At 45.8% G+C, this 19,508-nt stretch overlaps 1 long non-coding RNA gene across 2 annotated transcripts in view; it reads left to right on the top strand.

Moving 5' to 3' along the window:
- Positions 1-16,669, top strand: part of LOC142784521 (uncharacterized) — a 247,088-nt gene extending 230,419 nt beyond the window's left edge. The window contains exons 2-4 of one of the 2 annotated variants that reach the window (XR_012888664.1): positions 6,837-6,926; positions 13,053-13,143; positions 14,993-16,669. This is a non-coding gene — a long non-coding RNA (uncharacterized LOC142784521). The remainder of the gene's footprint in view (positions 1-6,836; positions 6,927-13,052; positions 13,144-14,992) is intronic. The other variant, XR_012888665.1, reaches the window with a different exon arrangement.
- Positions 16,670-19,508: the final 2,839 nt, after the last annotated feature.

Genomic DNA, 19,508 nt, shown 5'->3' with positions numbered 1-19,508 from the left:
AGATAGATAGATAGATAGATAGATAGATAGATAGATAGATAGATAGATAGATAGATAGATAGATAGATAGATAGATAGATACGCTAAATGTGCTTTTTGTTGGCTAAAATTCTTCGTATTTAATGACACTCTTCATTCTTTGTGAAGGTATGCATTTCAGCGTTAAAAAATACGGTGTCTTCAGGCCTTCGTGAAGAATGCAGTTAAGAAGGTGAACAATAAGACACGAAAACAATTCCAGAATGCCTACTAAAATATGTCGTTAAGAAAACAGCGATTGATCTGAGGGGCACGAAAAAGTTGACGCCTGATCCTTTTTTTCAACCAACGGCCTGTTGCCATGTTTAAAATATGCGCAGCAATTCAGGCGGGCTTGTTTACAGAAATAGAGAAGTCTCAGACACTGAAATAGGCATTGAAGGTTGATTTCACTGTCGGAACCTTGGATAGATTTTACACCTCTACAACACTGATATCTACAAGTTTAAGAGATGTTTTGGCTTGCACATATTTACTGACCTTCATGGAGCTTCACAGACTGAAGAGATTGATGTCTTGTAGGGGTTTGTCCATAAGCGTTACTGGCTTTAATGCTGTATGGCTTTTGAAGCTTCATTACGTTTGCTGATTTACTGTTGCTCCCACAACGTATAGTAATTTTCAGGCTTTCGAATGTTCCTGCGTGCATGTATTTTACAAAATGTACGCTGCAAGCAAATTTTTTTTGATAGGTGTGTTTGAGGTCGGTGCTTAATCAGGCTGATTGCTCTTTACCAGATGGATGTCTTTGTAAGGTATCCAAAACGTTCGGCAACATATCAGGACTCTCTTGTGCAGTGTAGGGATATTAAGGCAGCGAGGCTGGTAATGAAAGCGTGATTTGATTGCTATCGATTAAAACAAAACATCAGCGGATATATTTATAGAACCAGAACCATCGCATAGTACTTAAAGGTAAGATGTAAAAACGTGTGCTTGAATGGAAAAAGAAATGTCAACATAAATACATATAAAATGAAGGATGTCTTCATAAACTCATAAAATTAGAGGGATGCCATCAGAAATATATTGTTACACAAGGCAAGGTAAACTAATGAAGGTCTTTATTGGGCCCTGAGTCCGCGATCTCCGTATAATGATGATGATCTCCACCGCCATGGCTCGTACCCTCTCAGAGGCATCGCAGTGGAGGCAACGTTGTCTTCATTCTCTACCCACGCTTCCCTTGTTTTTCCTGGTAGTGATACTTCTTATCGTTCCTCCGGTCTCAGACGAAGCCCTCTGGGCGAGTCATTCTTGCATCTTTCGTGTAAACGGCTTCAGGCGGGCAACATGCGTCACCTCTGTCTCTCATGAACGTCGCCACTAGTGGTGACAAGTGCAATTTCATAGTTGACCTCGCTGAGACCATGAAGTATCACGAAAGGACCGGCGTAGTGTGCCAGGAGCTTTTGGCTCAAGCCACGTCTGCGTATTGGGGTCCACACCTACACTAGATCACCGGGGGCATAGGTTACATGCCTGTGTTGACTGTCGTAGCAAGTTTTGGAGGACTCTTGCGCTGCCAGTGTACGTAGGCAGGCAAGTCGACGTGTCTCTTCCGCACGACACAAAGTTTCCGCAATTGTTAAATCGTCATGGACGACAAAAGGAAAGATAGTGTCCAGCGTATGTCGAGGTGAGCGAGCGTAGAGCAGATAGAAAGGGCTGTAGCCTGTCATTTCGTGTTTCGACGTGTTGAAGGCATACGTGACGAATGGTAAAACTTCATCCCAGTTTTTATAGTTGGAGGCGACGTACATTGACAACATGTTGATCAACGTTCGGTTTGTGCGCTCGGTGAGGCCGTTAGTTTGTGGGTGATACGCAGTTGAGTGTCGGAACTTTGAAGCACACAAATGAAGTAATGATTCGGCAATATCAGCGGTAAATTGTCGTTCACGGTCACTTATTATCACGCGAGGAGGTCCGTGTCGGAGGATGACTGAGTTCAACAGGAACTCCGAAACATGGACTGCTGTGCCGGAGCATAAAGCAGCCGTCTCGCAGTACCGCGTCAGGTAGTCGGCGCATACAATTATCTACCGGTTACCTTTTGAGGAGCGTGGAAATGGCCCCATCAGATCAATTCCGACCTTTTCGAAAGGGAAACCGAGAGGCTTTACAGGTTGCAAGTGACCAACTGGACCTGAGGAGGGCCGCTTGTGGCTCTGGCACTGCGTACAGCTGGCCACGTGGTTCCTAATTGTCTTGCTCATTTTCGGCCAATAGAACCGCTCTTTCGTGTGACTAAGTGTTCGTGCGGTGTCTAGATGGCCAGAAGGGGGGGGGGGTCATCATGCGTGAGACGCAGAACAGACGTTTGGAGAGACGCAGGAACAACTAGCAGAAAGCGGGCGCCCGTCGTGGACAAGTTTCTCTGGTAAAAAAGACCATTTCGGATGCAGAATCGGCCTTCGCTTAATAAATTTCTAGCTCCAGGGAAGAGAGCTTTTAAGCTTGGGTCACTACGCTGCTCAACGGCGAAAGTCACGGCATCGGGAAAGCCAGACGACAGAGAAGCGATAAGGTGGTCAAAGTTATCGCCTTCACAATCTGTTGATGGTAGCGGCATTCTGGAGAGGCAATCCGCATCAGCGTGTAGACGGCCAGTCTTGTATGAAATGGTGAAGACATGTTCTTGCAAACGAATGGCCCATCGTGCGAGGCGGCCGGATGGGTCACGAAGGTTGACCAGCCAACACAGGGAACGGTGATCTGTGACGATAGTGAACGGGCGACCATAGATGTATGAGCTAAACCGTTGCACGGCAAAGACTACCGCTAGGCATTACTGTTCGGTCACTGTGTAGTTGCGTTCAGGCTTGCTAAGAGAACGACTTCCGTGCGCCACAACGTGTTCCTCCTTGCCAGAACGCTGAACGAGAACGGCACCGATACCGATGCCACTTGCGTTTGTGTGAATTTCCGTGGGCGACAAAGGATTGAAGTGCCGAAGTATTGGCTGCAAAGTTAACAAACACTTCAGCTTGTGAAAAGCAGCATCGCACTTGGAGGTCCACTGAAACGGGCTGTTTTTGCGTAAAAGGCTCGTCAGGGGGTGAACGACATCCGCAAACTTGGGTACGAACCGGCGGAAATACGAGCAGAGCCCGGTGAAGCTACGCAGTTGTTTCATAGATTTAGGACGCTCGAACGATTCAACGGACGCTGTCTTTTGTGGGTCAGGTCTAATGCTATCTTTGTCGACGAGATATCCTAACACCAATGTCTGTCGGTCGCCAAAGTGGCACTTTTTTAATTCAATACAGGGCCAGCTTTTTCAATGCAGCTGAGCACGAGGTCTAGGCGAGTGTTGTGCTCCTCAAACGTACGCCCAAAAATTACGACATCATCAAGGTAACACATGCATATATGCCATTTTAAACCACGCAATATAGAGTCCATAAATCTTTCGAATGTCGCAGGAGCATAACATAATCCAAATGGCATAACGTTGAACACGTAAAGTCCGTCAGTCGTAACAAATGTCGTCTTTTCTTCGTCAGCTGCGTGCATCGGAATTTGCCAGTAACCTTAGAAAGAGGGATGTGATGCAATAGATGCAACAAAACCTTATTTGGACATACAGATTACGTCGCATCGAAGAACTTCACTATAAAAGGAATCATCATCATACCCATTACCCTAATGTTTGACCATATTTTTGTGTTATTTGCAATAAAATGAGTCTGCAATTTGTTTTTTCGCAAGTTTCAGCGACCTACGGCTTCACGTGATGGCCCAGCCGACGTAGCTCGCACAGGGCTGGCCTACATTTCCCGAGGCGACGCACCGATGTTTTCTGCAAGACGCCTGTGTGACCATGCTCTGACCCTCTCACTCTAATGAAAGCATTTATTGAAACGCTCTTTGTGTGTTCGAGTTTCTTTTTGATGTTTTGTCGTGAACCTGGGCACTCATACCCTCCCACATACTTTTTTTATTGGCAGCATCAACACATTTGCACCTCAAAGCACAGAAATGCTTTCCTGATGCGAGGAGTTTGCGTGAATTATACAATAGCCGTCACCTTCCTATTGCACTCATTTTCAACCATGCATCTGCACCATTTTACAAGTGGTCAAAATAAAAAGAAACAGAAACCTCAAAGCGTTCTTGCAACACGCCAGGGAGTACAACATTTTTGACGGCAGAGTGAAAAATATCTGGTAAGAAAACACGCAAAACTTCCGAACGAACCCCTGCCTCCCTTTTTGCAAAATAGCTGTCTGCAGAAATATTCCGCTCTCGGTTCCACTGTCCGTTCGCCTCCAATTATTTCCGACTTAACTCAACTTGAACATGGAACTTAACCTTTGTCGATGATTGGTATTCATAGAATTCCATTCTGTTGTTTTTAACAAGGTCCGAGTACATGTACTTCGTTTCAAACATAGCCGTCGATGCTGTGTATTCTTCTTGCAGCAGGTGTGTTCACGCCCAAAAACAGTTTGTTCTTGTTTGGCATCGCAAACGAAATTCGTTTTCCCAGTTTTAATGCTGCAAGAATAGATCAACAAGTTTACTTTATTATGAGAATGCACAGTTCCACTTTTCCTAATGTATTGATGCGTTCGTTCTCTCGCCTCTTTTTTTTCAATTAAGGCATCGCTACAGCCGACGCGCATGCCTTGACTCCGCTCACTACACAGTCGAAAAATGTACGTAGGTCAATGTAAAGTGACTATAAAACGCGCGAACTTTCACATTTCGGTGACCGAACTACTTTGCTCCTTCTGAATCAGGATGGGTCTTTTCTTTGTTTCATGTCACACACTTCCTAAATTGCGGAAAAGAATAATAGTTTCCCCTCACCAAAAGCTGGGCCGTGAAATAGTAGAGCCAGTTATTCTTTGTTTTTCGCCAACTACTCTGCAATACAGGTAAAATATTAAATTTTGTTGTCATCGAACAGTTCTATATTTAGACAAATTATTATATTGTTAAGTTCTACTAGTTTTAGCTCTTTTATTACACATCACATCACAACACATCAGTAGATACATAACTAAAGAAACTACAAAAGATACAACAGAGCAACAGAGGATAAGGAAAAATACGAAATACAGAGGATAACTAAAAAACAGATCCCAGGAAGATTTCATTGAAGCCGCCATCCGCCACGCAGAGCAACAGAGGAGACGAAAACCTCTATCAGCATTAATTGACAGCCCTCTGAAACGCTTATCGGTCCCTAACGCCCAAGGAACCAGTGAGATGTTGGCGCAGGTATTCAAAAATCAAGGGGTCCGCATCGCGCACGTCCCTTTATGTACGCTGGGCCGCATTTTCTCTCACCCGCAATACCGGCCAACACAGTGCAGGATTCCTGGTGTCGTTTGCAAAATCCCGTGCACCGAGTGCCCTTCTTCGAATAATGGCGAGCCAAAAAATCTACCGGAACGACTCGAACAACACGCAAACGACATCCGGAAGCTTTACAAAGGGCGCAGCGCAGTCGCCGAGCATGCTGAGACGTTGAACAGCTGGATAATTTTCGACGCAACGACCATACTTGAAGGCGAGACTAACTGGAGGAGAAGGCTACTACACGAGTCGTGGCTACTACACAGCGAACGGCTCAAAACATCACTCGTGCTCTCGGAACGACTCCACTAGTGTATACACACGGACCGCGCTCCATGGCAATAAGGGAGAGAAAGAGGGGGGTCAATAACCACCCCACGAGTGCTTTGAAGACGCCGCTGCAACGTAGCCGCTGAACCAAGTCGGATCTGAGATGTCGGGTTTTTTCACGTACTTTTGGTTGGAGTCTAAATCATTTCGATGTAAGTGTCTCGACATGACAAAATGACCGTGGCCCACAACAATTCCGTCCCCTTGATGCTGATGTTGTGGCGTGAAATAAATAAAGAATGCAATATTAATTACTATTTTATTGCAAAAAACTATATAAATATAAAACTCAGATAAAACAATCTGTTGGGAAAAAAGAAAATTCATATAAATGGCCCTGTATGAAAGAAAGGCACGAATGTGTATGAACCGCGAAGGTTGGCATCTGGCTGGCCTAGCAGATTTACGGACACCACATTAAAGCTGTTGGCGAGTAAAGAGTAATCTTAACAACATTTCGGTAGTGCTATGGTGACGTCATTAACGAGTTACATGAAAGCATAGAAAATACATGACTCAATATAATTACATGTATTTATTCTAGAGTAGTGTCACTGCGTTCGCTAGCGTGAGTCACTTGTATGCGTAGAACCTCAATGACTTACCCTAACTACATACAGTTACGACTACGGTGACACGCTGTTTTGGCGCATTTACCATTCCGCAATTCCCCATTTTCACTTTCTTACTTTAAATGTTGCTTTAAGCGCTGATAGTGTATAACCTGGCCCTGAACTCTCAGTGTTATCATAATAATAACATAATATGTACCGTTCGCTTCTTGGACAATCTAACGTTGTGAATACGTACCACCCTAAGGATGCCGTCTTGTCGTCTCGCATAGGGTATATGCACAAGCAGAACCACCGAAACTGAAACTTCAGGGCTGGTATACAATGCGCGGGTTGACCACGATGAACGTTGCTTAGTTTTTGTTTACGGTATATAACCCGTGTAGTCAGTACGACACAGCTGTTGGAAAGCACTAAATTCTTAACGAAACGGGCAGGCAGACGAGCAAGTTTCTAGGAGTTGGGGAAGCAGTGCAGTCAAATTTTGGGAGTTAGTCCAAGGGCTGTATAGCAACGATTTACCCCGACACACCATTTTTCTGACGCTGGCTTCACTGGTCTTCTCTCTTTTTTTTCTTTCTCTAGTCAACCCAGAAACGCACATTACCGCATACGTTACATCCTGCAACTCGAAGCACTCACCAGAAGGAGCGAGGCATTTGTCGATACCACGAGGTAATAGCCCCGATTCCTTTTGCTTTGTATACGGTACCCGGATCAAATCGAGCCACGTAATGGGGCACGTTTAAAAGAGAGAGGCAAAAACGAGACGGTCCTTCGTCCGTTATGACCTTCCCATTACCCAGCCGATCACGATGGAACTACAACAGAGAACGAGAAAATCGCTGCGGCAAAGAAAGCGATTTCGTGCCAGGAGGGCTTGGGTGTATATACTCACTAAGAAGTGCAGCCCCAGCAATACGGATCCTCTGAACACCGGCTAAATTGCAGTGGTACCTATCAGCGCCCTCTCAAAGTCATTGGAGTTTTTCTGACCAAAGCGCGATCTTATTCCTTTCCGTGCAACTACACTCATTACAGACATGAGGACCCCCGCACGGTGGTGACTAAGGTATTCGGCTGCTGACCCGCAGTGCGCGGGATGAAATTCCGGCTGCTGTGGCTGCACTTTTGATGGAGGTGAAACTGCACTAGGCCCGTGTGCTCAGATTTGGGTGCACGTAAAAACCCCGGGTGGTCGAAATGTCGGGAGCCCTCCACTACGGCGTCTTTCATAATCGTATGGTGGTATTAAGATGTTAAACTTCACATAATAACGAATCGTCACACATAAGAAGGGCTGCATTACATAGTTCTGAAGTGCGACAGCTCTCTTGTTTGAACAATGCTCCGGTATGGTCTACGTGAAAGTTGTCAGCTTGTCGGTGGCATGTGCAAGTGCTATAGTGATATGTGTTGGTGCCTGTGGGTTTTCAAGTCCCAGGACCATGATATGATTACAAGGGACACTCTAGTGGAGAAGCTCAGAAATTTCCACCTCCTTGGGATTTTCGACGTGTACCTATATAGTATTGCACTGGCCTCGAGCAATTTACCTCCATCAAATTGTGTTCACTGAGTCCAGGATTCAATCCTGCGACCATCGGGTCTACAGGTGAATACCATGAAGACAGAAAACCATGGTGACAGACGTTGAGGTAGGGCTTTTACTATCACATAGCGTAGCGAATGAACTCGTCTTAAAGCAGTGCTGCACAATCTCTGGGTGGAGTTTGCACATGGCAGTCATGTGATAATAGGAAAACATACCATTCATTGATTGAACTGGTTCTGCGAAAGCTGCGCCGCAGAACCAGTTCTGCGGCGCAGCTTTCGATTACATCATTGTTGTGTACATCGCTTGTTCCACCTTCTCTTGTCTTCCCATACATTTTATCAATTACCGGGGTTTTCGCTATGAGCGCATGCTCTTTGGAAGTTCCTTTGTGAGCGTCTTGTATGTTCGTTGCCCGCTGTTAAGCGCTATCAAGTACAACCGTAGGTCTGAAGTACAAAGAGCCTTGTCCAAATCAAGTTTATTTCATTCGTTCATTGCTGCGCTTTTGCGGTAGCTTACTTATGAGCGCATGGCTGGTGCTGCTAGTTGCTAGATAATTTGTTATTGAGATGAAATATATCTTTGAGAACCAACGCGGTGACTGTAGGGCAGGCTGGAGTTGATATTGCGTAGTGGCCGTTCAATTTGAACGGCTTGTTACCAACCTCTTGAAGTAGAGTAGGATCAGGGTTGACAGGCATTGTAATAAGAAAAAACTGTTGCAGAGCCACCGTCCGTTTGCGGAGTGTGAGACATTCCATTGCCAAATCTGAAGGTATTCGAGGTGCAATTATGTTTTTTTCGTCATGGATGATGCTTTCGCTGGCCGAGGCTGGGTTTGGTTTCAGAAGACAGACAAGAAGAGCACTCTGGTTATGTCTAGTTTGTTTAGGAACAATTGGTGACAAATTGACTGACCTAACCCTTCAAACTGTACAATACGGCATACATATGCTGCAGAGACCTTTGCATAGTCTGTAGTTGCTGCATTGTTGTTGTATTGTGACTTCTATCGAACTGGTCATGGTGGAAACCTAGCCAGACGTGCCAATCGCTTTAGCAAGTGTTGTATTATTCGGTTTCGTAACATGGTAAGCTTTGAAGAAGGCCAACTCTCACTCTATTTCTTACAAACACTCAAGGCGGAGCTTGCATTCATAACTGATTCTTTTATATTATGGTTTTCCGTCAGAGTGACAGCAGGAGAAGCAACAAGAACAATGCTTCTATATGGTATTGTGGTGCAGACTACGTTTACACATAAAGTTAACCAAGTACTTACAATGATCGTCATCGCAGGCGAACTCTCGCGGCAGCACAGCAGTAGCATAGGTCTGAGACTGTTCGTCTCGGTCCACTTATGGTCTACGTGACCATGACAAGCACCTGAGCTACCTTCACAGTTGAGCCGCGTTTCTAATTATAGCGGGTGCGACCGCTCATGGTTGAAGAGAGAGCGGCAGTGTATGTCAGGAGCGAGCACTCCCATCGCAACGTCTTTGGCGTACTCTGTGAAAACCAGGGCTGCGGACAATGGAAGACAAGGTTCAACCCTAAGGTGCTTCGACGCAAAAATGTAATAACGGTCGTTTTCTGTGTTCAAAATGTGGGCTAGTAGAATTTCAACCCATCGTGTACATACGTATGCGCGTAGGTTAGCTTTAGGCACTTCTGACGTCGTGTGGGGTCCAAGCCATGAAGGACGCCTTTTTTTTGTCCCTTCAGTTGTATCTACGTAAACATTGACTGAATCACGACTTACTTTATTCTTAACTTGCCTAGATGGAAGGGTTTTTTGAAGAAACCATGTATCTGCTCTCGTTCAACCCCTCGAAGTTTTTGGCACTGCCCATAATACTTTTAACCTGTTCATCTGCTACTCTTTGGCTGTTTGAATGGCGCTGGAGCCCGCATTCTGTATTAAACTACCGGCATACATGTGATTATTTCTGCAAACAGAGAAGGCAAGTCAAGTAAGCCAATCATTGCAGTTAGCTATTTATTGTGCACTATTTACAATTGTATGAACTCGAGAACTCACATAACGTAAGACAGCCTATGTGGTGTCGCGTCCAATTATTTGCCAAAAATTCTGAATGACATTTAGTATAATTAATTCCAACGATTTTGCAATAATGAATAATATTTACGCTATATGAGTGCCCTGATGGCCAAAATATGACCGCAAACGCTGAAACTGACGGTTGCGAACAAGGTGCTGACGAGCGCCAAGCCGCTCGTAGGTTACGGACCTAGTGGAAGAAGGTACAAACTAGACGTTGACACTGAAGAAAGGATATCTTTGCAGGTAAGGAGTACAGTAGGTCGTGGACTAATTGAGGCCGGCCGTTGATGATAGTGTGGTAATAGGCCTAATTTGGTCCGAAACTATGTAGTGCGACGTCGATGGAGTAAAGATGTTGGAGCTTGGCTTGACTTTGAGCGAATATTGCTCACTTGAAAGTGGTCCCCTCCAAGCAGCAGTGACAGCGTCCGCCAGTAGTGGACGAGTCAATTTCTTGACGAGACGCCTCTTTTGGGATCGTTTAACAATATTGAAGTCATTTTTGAGCAAACGATAGTCGCCTGTAGGCTTGTTTGCGTTTTGATGTTCTAGGTTTTTCAGCAGTGGAAGCTAATGGCTCGTTTCAGGTCCCCGAAAAGTCACTGACTTGACCTTCTCTTACGCAAGAGCTTCTTTTTTGCCGCAGAGTGCATACCATCTTCCAGGCTTAGTTCGCTCTGTTCTTACTGTTGGTGCTGGCGTTCTGGTCAATGGGTCCACTCGATATTGGAAGACTGTAAGCAGTAGAGTCTTAATTATTCATGTTATCAAGGTCATGGCGTCACGCGTCCGTCATTCCTGAAGCTCCAGGACACGCAGATGCATCGGGAGGTTTATTCGCAAGAGTTATCGAGTGCGCGAACGACGCGCACGCCAGTGATCCTTTTCCATTTACATTGCACCAAGAGATTTGTCGAGGTCTCACGCGAAATTAGCGGATCTAACATTGTAACACTAAGTTCCAGTCACTCACAGTTGTGGTTTGCATTAGTGCGTGGGGAATAACTACAAAAAGCCACCATCAAAATTAGTCGCAGACACATATGTTGATAAAAGCCGGAGAACTTGTGAAGCACATGCTGACACGACAGCTTGTCAGAGCCACCTAGCGTTTTTCTAACTACTTGAATTCATAGTCTTGTTTGCAGGATCGACAAATCAGGGCAAGTTAATATCACATTTTTCAATTTTTGTAAACCGTTAGATCACGTATGACCCTGTAAACTATTAAACTTCTATTTATTTTATGATCAGAGAGCAATTCGTTTTAGTCGATGATTTCTCTTCTATTGAGCTTCCTGTAACTTGTGGCGTTCCAGAGGCAAGTGCTCTTGGACCATTATTAACTTTTTATGAATATTATTCTTCACACTATTACTGCACCTTTACAGATAAAATTTTTTGCTGACGACTGTTAAATCTGCGTTCAAATAGCTTGACAGCAAGAACAAGTTGTTCTGAACTCTAACCGCCAAATTACCTGTCGTCTTGCAAGCAATAGGATATGCGGCACATTGTTTATAAAAGAGTATTCTTTACTAACAATAAAAATGTCGTCTTCGTATAATATTTCTTCTACGTCACCTAAGTAGTTTTATGAACAGAAATACTTCGTAATTACATTAACTATTATTCTTTTTGGAACTCGCACATCTCTCACATTGCGTCACAGCTTTCAAAAAGATTTGCTACCGTAGACACAAACAGAAAGACGCTCCTCCCGAAGCCCGTCTGATAACTCACAACCCTCTGGTCTATCGTCAGCACAAATGCACAGCTCACGTATAGGATCCTTTAAGTGAAGTTAACCTCGACACGCTAGAAAGAATACATTGTAAGGCAGTGAGGCTCATCTGTTTTAAATGAGACTACAGTCCCTCTTTAACTGACCAAATGACTCAGCATAACATTCAGTCCTTGCAACATAGGATAAATATTTGTGGGCCAATTCTCTACCCTTGCATTGAGACAATAAATGTTCTCTCACGCCTGAATCACAAACTAAGCCCCTCATTTTCCGCAAAACAACACATCTTCACCTTGCCACAATAATCCCTTATAATGCTACAACGAGCATGTTGAAATGTTCTGTCTTCCTCCAATGGTAACTTGACTGGAACAGCCTACCTCTTCGTAAACTCATCGGACCCAAATCTAACGCATCCATGACGTTTTAAATCCGTCATCCCTGTTTTAAAAGAATGCTACATTTGCCTGCTGAAACTTTAGTGCATTATGCAAGTAGTTTTGTCAATTTTGCAATTCTATATTGCATGCTCGCTTTCTGTGTATTGCTTTTTTATTTTTCTGTAATGGTTCATAGATCCACTTTGTAGATAGCCTACATACACTACTCTGGATATCCCACATACTTCGTAACTTTTTTCTACTTTTTAGCTCGCGTATGGACCTTCTACGGCCTGCTGTGTCGTTAGATAAACCAAAACAAGAAATGTTTAGGTACATAGCGCGTAGGCGTTCCATTCCCTCCTTGAGGAAGGAAGCATCTTGATTTGTGAGTGAGCTAAACATGAAATTTGATCAGTGCTTAAGTATTTAATCAAGAGTTCGACAAAAACTGGTCCCGAAAGGAACGGTCATAGTCAAAGCTAAATGAACACGTCGCTTCATCGCTTCACGAACAACGAGGCTCCCTACGGGAGCAGTAACGTCATTTATTTTAAGTTAAGGTGATATTTGGTTGGCGTTCTTCTATTTTTTTCTGTGCCTATGCATACCTTGTGAAAAACAAGAATAGATATCTCGGTGCGCGCCATCTTGTTACAACGTGTGAACATCATCACTGCAATATTTTTTCCTCGGAAGCCCCGCCACGGTACCCGAAGGTCACGGTATGAAATCCCGTCTGCGGTGGCGGCACTTTTATATTGCGACGAAAGTGATTTGAACCCATGTGCTCGGATTGAGGTGCGCGTTACAGAACTCCTGGTTGTCCAAATGTCTGGAGCCTTCCACTATAGCGCATATTAAATTCATACATATAGTGGTTTCGGAATGTTAAACCCCACATATCGAACAATCAATCAATTTTTTTCTCGGATATGAACTTGAAGTAACGAATAACTTCCACAGCACTTCGCTGCATGCCATGTATCCTGGAACATCTTGCCATGCGTTCTGATTGCTTCATTTTTATATGTCAATATTTTACCCACAGAAAACGTCGAGTATGCCTGAGCTTCGTCATGAAGATTGAAACGTTACAGCGTTATCAGACCCCACCTATATCGCCTTGAGCCATACCGCAGGTAAAACAACGTTTCGCACGTAATATAAGCTGTTTGAAGTTATCGTAGAGTGTATAGACCACCCACTTACTGAGCAGTCAACTTGTTTGGGCATGAAAACTTGAGCAATTGGGTAGGACCTAAGTGAATATACAAACAGCGCAAATAAAAGTAGTTACAGTGTAGCTACGGAAGCAAAGATACAAGAATAGAAAAAAGTTTTGATATTCAACAATGATTTATTTGCGGAGTGGTGTACATATACAAGCGAACAAAGAAGAAACTGGGAATGCTTAGAAGGGTGGAGTATACAGCCACTGCGAAACAATATCAGCAGAACTTTTGTTTATTGTTGATTGAACCAATGCATAGCTTAATAATGATCGAGAAACGCAAACTCTTTCTGCAATAGCGCAACTGATGGGTGACTTACGCATGTACCGTCAAACTTGCTTAGGTGATAGGCTTCAATAATCTCACGCGTGGCGTTTGAGTGGTGCTTGCCTATTATCTCGCAACGCTCAAAGAGGACACGCAGCGGAAGTCTCAGCAGTGGATTCCAAGGAGTCCTTCGACAACATTGGGCCCATTGTTGTTGTGCTGTCTTTAACTGTCATTCGCGGTCTTTTCTATTCTTGTATCTTTGCTTCCGTAGGTACACTGTAACTACTTTTAAGCGGCGCAGTTCATATATTCAGCTTGTTTGGGTGCCTGTGCGATTCTGTAATTCTGCCACGCCATAATAAATGCGTTAGGAGTATACTGCCCAATAGTTCAAAATATTATCACGCTTTTTATACAAAACAGCTTTTAGCACTGGCGTAGCACCGCGGCATAACACCTGCTTGTCACGCAGGACTAAGTTCTACGTCTTGTTAATGAATGCGAAGAATTTCTTTGCGTACTGCACGTACCTTTGGCGTCTGTATGTCTATCTCTCTATCTGTCTATACGCATGTCTATCTATTTTTCAAGCTGACTACCTCTGGATGCTTTGTCAGCAATCCTTCAACTTGGGTGAATCAATTGATTCATTGTGTTACAAAAAGACGAGACGCCGTATCGGCGAGGCTGGGGGTAAGATGTATTCACAACCAGTGGTAATGGCGTGACCGGTTCACCAGCGATCGAGCGGAGACTACCTTTCGTCTTCTTCGTCAGGCTCACACGCGCGTCTCCCCCTATAATACCAATATACATGCATGTAGCATATCCCCCGGCGGCACAAGCACCGTCTCGGCGCGTCTGAATGTCAATGTCACTAGGAGAACTGTAGGGCTTCAAGCGCGCAATATGTATAATATTGGTAGCCTGTTGGGCACATGAAGGCGACGGGGTGCCAGGACCAATTTTGTATGTTGCAGCGGTAACCACACAAAGGACTCGGTATGGACCTGTGTAGCAAGTAAGCTGTTTTTCTGACAAGCCAACTTGACGGGTCGGAGACCAGAGCAGGACCAAAGAACCGGGCAGAAAGTGTACGTCGCGCTGTCGTTGGTCATACAAACGCAGTTACTTCTCTTGAGAGGTCAGAAGGTGAGTACGGGTGAATTCGCGTGCGTGAGTGGTCCCAGTGAGAGCATCCATGGCATATTCACTGGTCGGTACTGCAGGGTATGGTATGACGGTGTCTAGGGGCACCGTCAACGTTGGTTCTCGGTCAAACATCAGAAAAAATATAGAGTAACCCGAAGAGTCATGGCGCGAAGAATTGTAGGCAAATGTGACGTACGGCAACGCGAGATCCTAGTCGGTGTGGTTGATGAAAACATACTTAGCGAGCATGTCTGTAAGAGTTCGATTTAGACGCTCCGTGAGTCCTATTGTTTGCGGGTGGTATGACGTAGTCAGCTTGTCTCTTGTTTTACAGGTCTGCAAGATGTCGGCCATGACCTACAGCAAAAAGGTGCGGCCATGGTCTGTAAGCAGCTGCCGTGGGGCTCCGTGTTGTAAAATCACGTTCTTAAGGAGGAAGTCGGCGACATCTGTGGCGCAGCTTGTTGGAAGAGCTCGTGTGATGGCATAACACGTGGCGTAGTCGGTGGCCACGGCTATCCACTTGTTACCCGAGGAAGACAAGGGGAAAGGGCCAAGTAGGTCAAAGCCAACGCGGAAGAACGGTTCTGGTGCAATGAAAAGTGGTTGAAGGCGTCCGGTGGAAAGTGTCGATGGTGTTTTGCGTTGCTGACATTTCCCACAAGCCACAACGTATCGTCTGACTGAGCGTTCAAGCCGTGGCCGAAAGAAGTGTCGGCGTATTCGGTCGTGAGTGCATGACGCACCAAGGTGGCCAGCAGTCGTAAGATCATAAAGTTCATGTAGAACTTTCGAGCGAAGTTGTTTTGGAATAGCAAGCAGCAGGGCTGGTCCATCCGGCTCAAAGCTTTGGCGGTATAATACACCATCGTGGAGCACGAATGAGCGATGAGATTGATTGGACAATTGTGACTCGAGGCGCTCAATGATAGCACGCAAGGACACATCATAGCGCTGCTCGTCACCGAGGCATGTCCTTTGCGAAAGAGAAAAGACGCAAGGCTCGGTGTCGGCGTGTAGCCAAATGCTGAAGGTGGTTCTCAAATGTTGGATAATATACAACGGGATTGTCAATATAACAAAGACAAGTTGACCATTTGAACCCTTGTAGCAGAGAGTGCATCATGCACGCGAACTTGGCTGGGGCGTTGCATAAACCAAACGGCATAACCTTGAGCCGATATAGGCCATCTGGAGTTACGTACGCAGTCTTCTCTTGGTCTTTTTCGTCGATAGCATTCTGCCGGTAGCCGGAACGTAGGTCTATTGAAGAAAAGTATCGGGCGCCGTGGAGACAATCGAGAGTGTCATCAATACGGGGTAAAGAGTAAACGTCCTTTTTCGTGATTCTATTCAGGTGGTGGTAATCCGCGCAGAAGCGCCACGTGCCATTTTTCTTTTTAACGAGCACAGCGGGGGACGCCCAAGGGCTCGAAAATGGTTCATGAATTCCTTTGGCTAGCATCTTGGTGACTTCTAGTTGAAATACTTTACACTCGGCGGCAGACACCTGGTGTGGTCGCCGATAAAAGGGATGAGAATCACCTGTGTAAAGGCGGTGCTTGATGAGTGAAGTCTGGCCGAGTGGATGGCTGTCGATGTCAAATATCTCGCGGTATGAAGCCAGAAGGCGGCATAGCGCGGCTGACTTCTCAGATTTGAGTTCCGGGGCGATCATGGAGCGTAAAGTCGCATCGTGGCACGTAGCATCCTGCGAGTGATGTGGGTGATCGGGACATACGTCTGCCGTAAAACAGGTGACGTGGTCGTCAATTAAGGGTCTTAGCGTGGCGACCGAAATTCTTTGGGGTAGCACTTGTTTTTTAAAACAGAAATATATGACAGATAAATATGTTCGCTTAGAGGCAATGGTTACGGTGGAGTGTGGCACAGTAATGTCACGCGCCAGGAGAACATCAGTAATCGGCGTCACAATATAATCACTGTCGGACACGGGAAAGGGTGTTGCCGATTCAACGAATGTGAGAGCTTTAGGTGGTATCCGGAAGAAGTCAGTCGTGCACAGGCTGGTCGGGAGTTCAGAGTGAGAGTCCGAGATAAGAAGAAGTCCTAGGGAGTACCGGCGGCACAATCGATCAGGGCAAAATGCGTCGATAGGAAGTCCACGTGGAAGATTAGGTCGTGAGGGAAATTATCAAGCACCGTAAATAAAAGAGGGACATGGCGGCCGGCAATTCTAACACGAGTGATACACGTTCCAGTGATGGCCACAGTTCCACCATCAGCTACACAGAGCGCTTTAGTCGCTACATGCGTGAGGACTTCTTTGAGTAGGCGACACAGGTGAGCACTCATTATGGACAACTGAGCTCCGCTATCAACTAACGCCGTCAAAGAAATACCGTCCATATACACCTCAATAAGGTTCGTATTAGTAAGGAGCGTCAGCGGAGGATTTGGATCAGTCGCAATTGATGCAGCTTTACCTTTTTTAGTTTTTCGTCCGAGAGGATCCCTAGTTGACAGGCGACGATTAGCGGCGTGGTTGGGGCGACGGGGAACGGCGGCGTTGAGGTGACGGCAAACGAGCGGTGAAGCGACTGTTAGGAATGTCGGAAGAAGGGTACACACGACGGGGCAAATACCGACGGGAGTCCTCGTATGGGCGAGAAGAGGAAAATGGGCTCAAGTTTGAGGGCGTTCAAGTGCTGCAGCAGTAGCGGGAGATGTGGAAAACTCAGTGGCAGTGGAAGCAGATCGGTTTGTTGTCTGGAGTTTTCCATTCCATCGGATTGCAGGATCAAGAAAGAAAATTTGTCCTGGCGTGGTGCATTTGTTGTCATTGGTCTGGAATTGGGTCGGGGGACAGAGCGGGTCACAGGAAAACCAAGCTTGAAAATTTCCTGCCTCACAACGTCTTAAATAAAGGAGACCACCGGATGCCTTTGTGCGGCGCCGTGTTCGAGCGAATGTGGTAGAAATGGTGCCGGACTTGACGCCTCAAGCTCCCGTCGAACTATTTGTGTCACGCTGTCCTGCATGGGCGGTGCGGCACCGAGATCGGCGCAGGTTAGTGTAACAGCCGTGTTTGATAGCCGCGTAGATTGAGGCAGAACACGGTGGCTTTGGGCCATTTCGAAGCGGCGGCGTTTCTTGATAATCAAATCTACAGCCATGACGTTGATGTACACGAGCAAGTTGAAGACATCGTCCACAATGCCCTTGATTATGTGGCCCACCTTGTCACTCTCTATCATTTGCTAGTCTACTTTTCGGCAAAACGCGAGCACGTTCTGTATGTACGAGACATACGACTCAGTTGAGGACTGCACACGATTGGCGAGTTTTTTTCGCACTTCCATTTGGCGACTGCACGGGTCCCCAAAGATGTCGCGTAGTCTTTCTTTGAAGGTATTCCAGCTGGTAAGCTCGGTCTTATGGGCGTCGAACCAGACACATGGGACGCCGTCCAAGTAAAATATTACGTTGGCGAGCATCATGGTAGGGTCCCATCGGTGTGTCTAGCTAACACGCTCGTACATACGGAGCGAGTAGTCAACGTCAAGACCAGGTTGTGCGGAGAATGTACCGAGATCACGGGGGGTTGGCATCCTCAGGTATGTAGTGGTTGGCGCTACTGATGGAGACGCTGACGGGTTGTTGTCATTGGTCGCCATGGCCGGAGACTGAACGGTGCGGCCACTGCGAAGCTTCGTGGTGAAGATGGAAAACGTTGCTCCTCCACCAAATATGTTACGGAAAAGAAGAGACACCGCATCGACGAAGCTGGTGATTAGATGTATTCAAAAGCCAGCGGTAATAGTGTGACCGGTTCACCAGCGAGCGAACGGAGACCACCCTTCGTCTTCCTCGTCAGGCGCACACGCGCGTCGCCCCCTTCAAATATACAGGCATGTAGCAATATGTGGGGTTTAACGTCCCAAAACCAGCATTTGATTATTAAAGACATTGTAGTGTAGCGCTCCGAAAATTTTGAACATATGGGGTTTTTGGACGTGCACCCAGGTCGTAGCACATGGGCCTATGGCTCTTCCGCCTCCATCGAAAATGCAGCCACCACAGCTGGGATTCGATCCCGTGACCTGCTGTTCAGCTGCCCAGTACCTTTGGCACTAGACCGCCACGGCGGGGCTTGGGGAAATCAAAACCAGTATAGGAAGGTAAGATGGTTGGATGATTAAGACTCGCTGGACATAACATGAAACATTCTGCAGATCCCACGTACCTTGGGAATCGACGTTATGCGGAGCATGGGCAGGAAAGATGATCGTGTTGTATTTTTATTGAGCGACAGGTTATGAAAGAACGCTTAATATGTGTACACATGTTGCATGTACAGGCATACGTTGAGATTCGCAAATGTTCAAATGAAATTGTTTGCACTTTCGCAACTATGCCACAAAAAACATGAGTATTAGCAACACAAGGAGCGAAAGGCTGATATGAAGCGCTGGTGCTTGCGAGCATAGTAGCCCTGGGCACTGCTACATAAAGAAACTTCAGCGCATGGCACCTAACTGCCATTGATGTTAACCCAACGTAACGGCTGTATCATAGGAGCTTTGATGTAATGCTTATGAAATTAGATAGCCAGCACTAAAGTCATAATTGACGTTTCACGAACGTTATGATTTTAAAAAGGCACAGTTTTGCCGCGAAGGTGTGGCAACGAACGCGAGAGCGATGAATTAGAAGGTCATGCGCAGAATGGCATGCAGAGCGAAACGCGCCCCACGTTTCTCACGCAAAAATAACGCACGAAACGTACTCACAGGTAGACATGATCGCGAATAAACGTCTCAGTTGTTGCTTCACCGTGTCTGAAAAGCACGGTTGTTTCGCAAACAGAGACTGTGCAACGATTGCAG

Source organism: Rhipicephalus microplus, unplaced genomic scaffold (genome assembly GCF_043290135.1).
Source record: "Rhipicephalus microplus isolate Deutch F79 unplaced genomic scaffold, USDA_Rmic scaffold_14, whole genome shotgun sequence".
Taxonomy (NCBI): Eukaryota; Metazoa; Arthropoda; class Arachnida; order Ixodida; family Ixodidae; genus Rhipicephalus; species Rhipicephalus microplus.
Note: the sequence above shows the minus strand (reverse complement) of the source record. Positions and strands in the feature narration are given on the sequence as shown.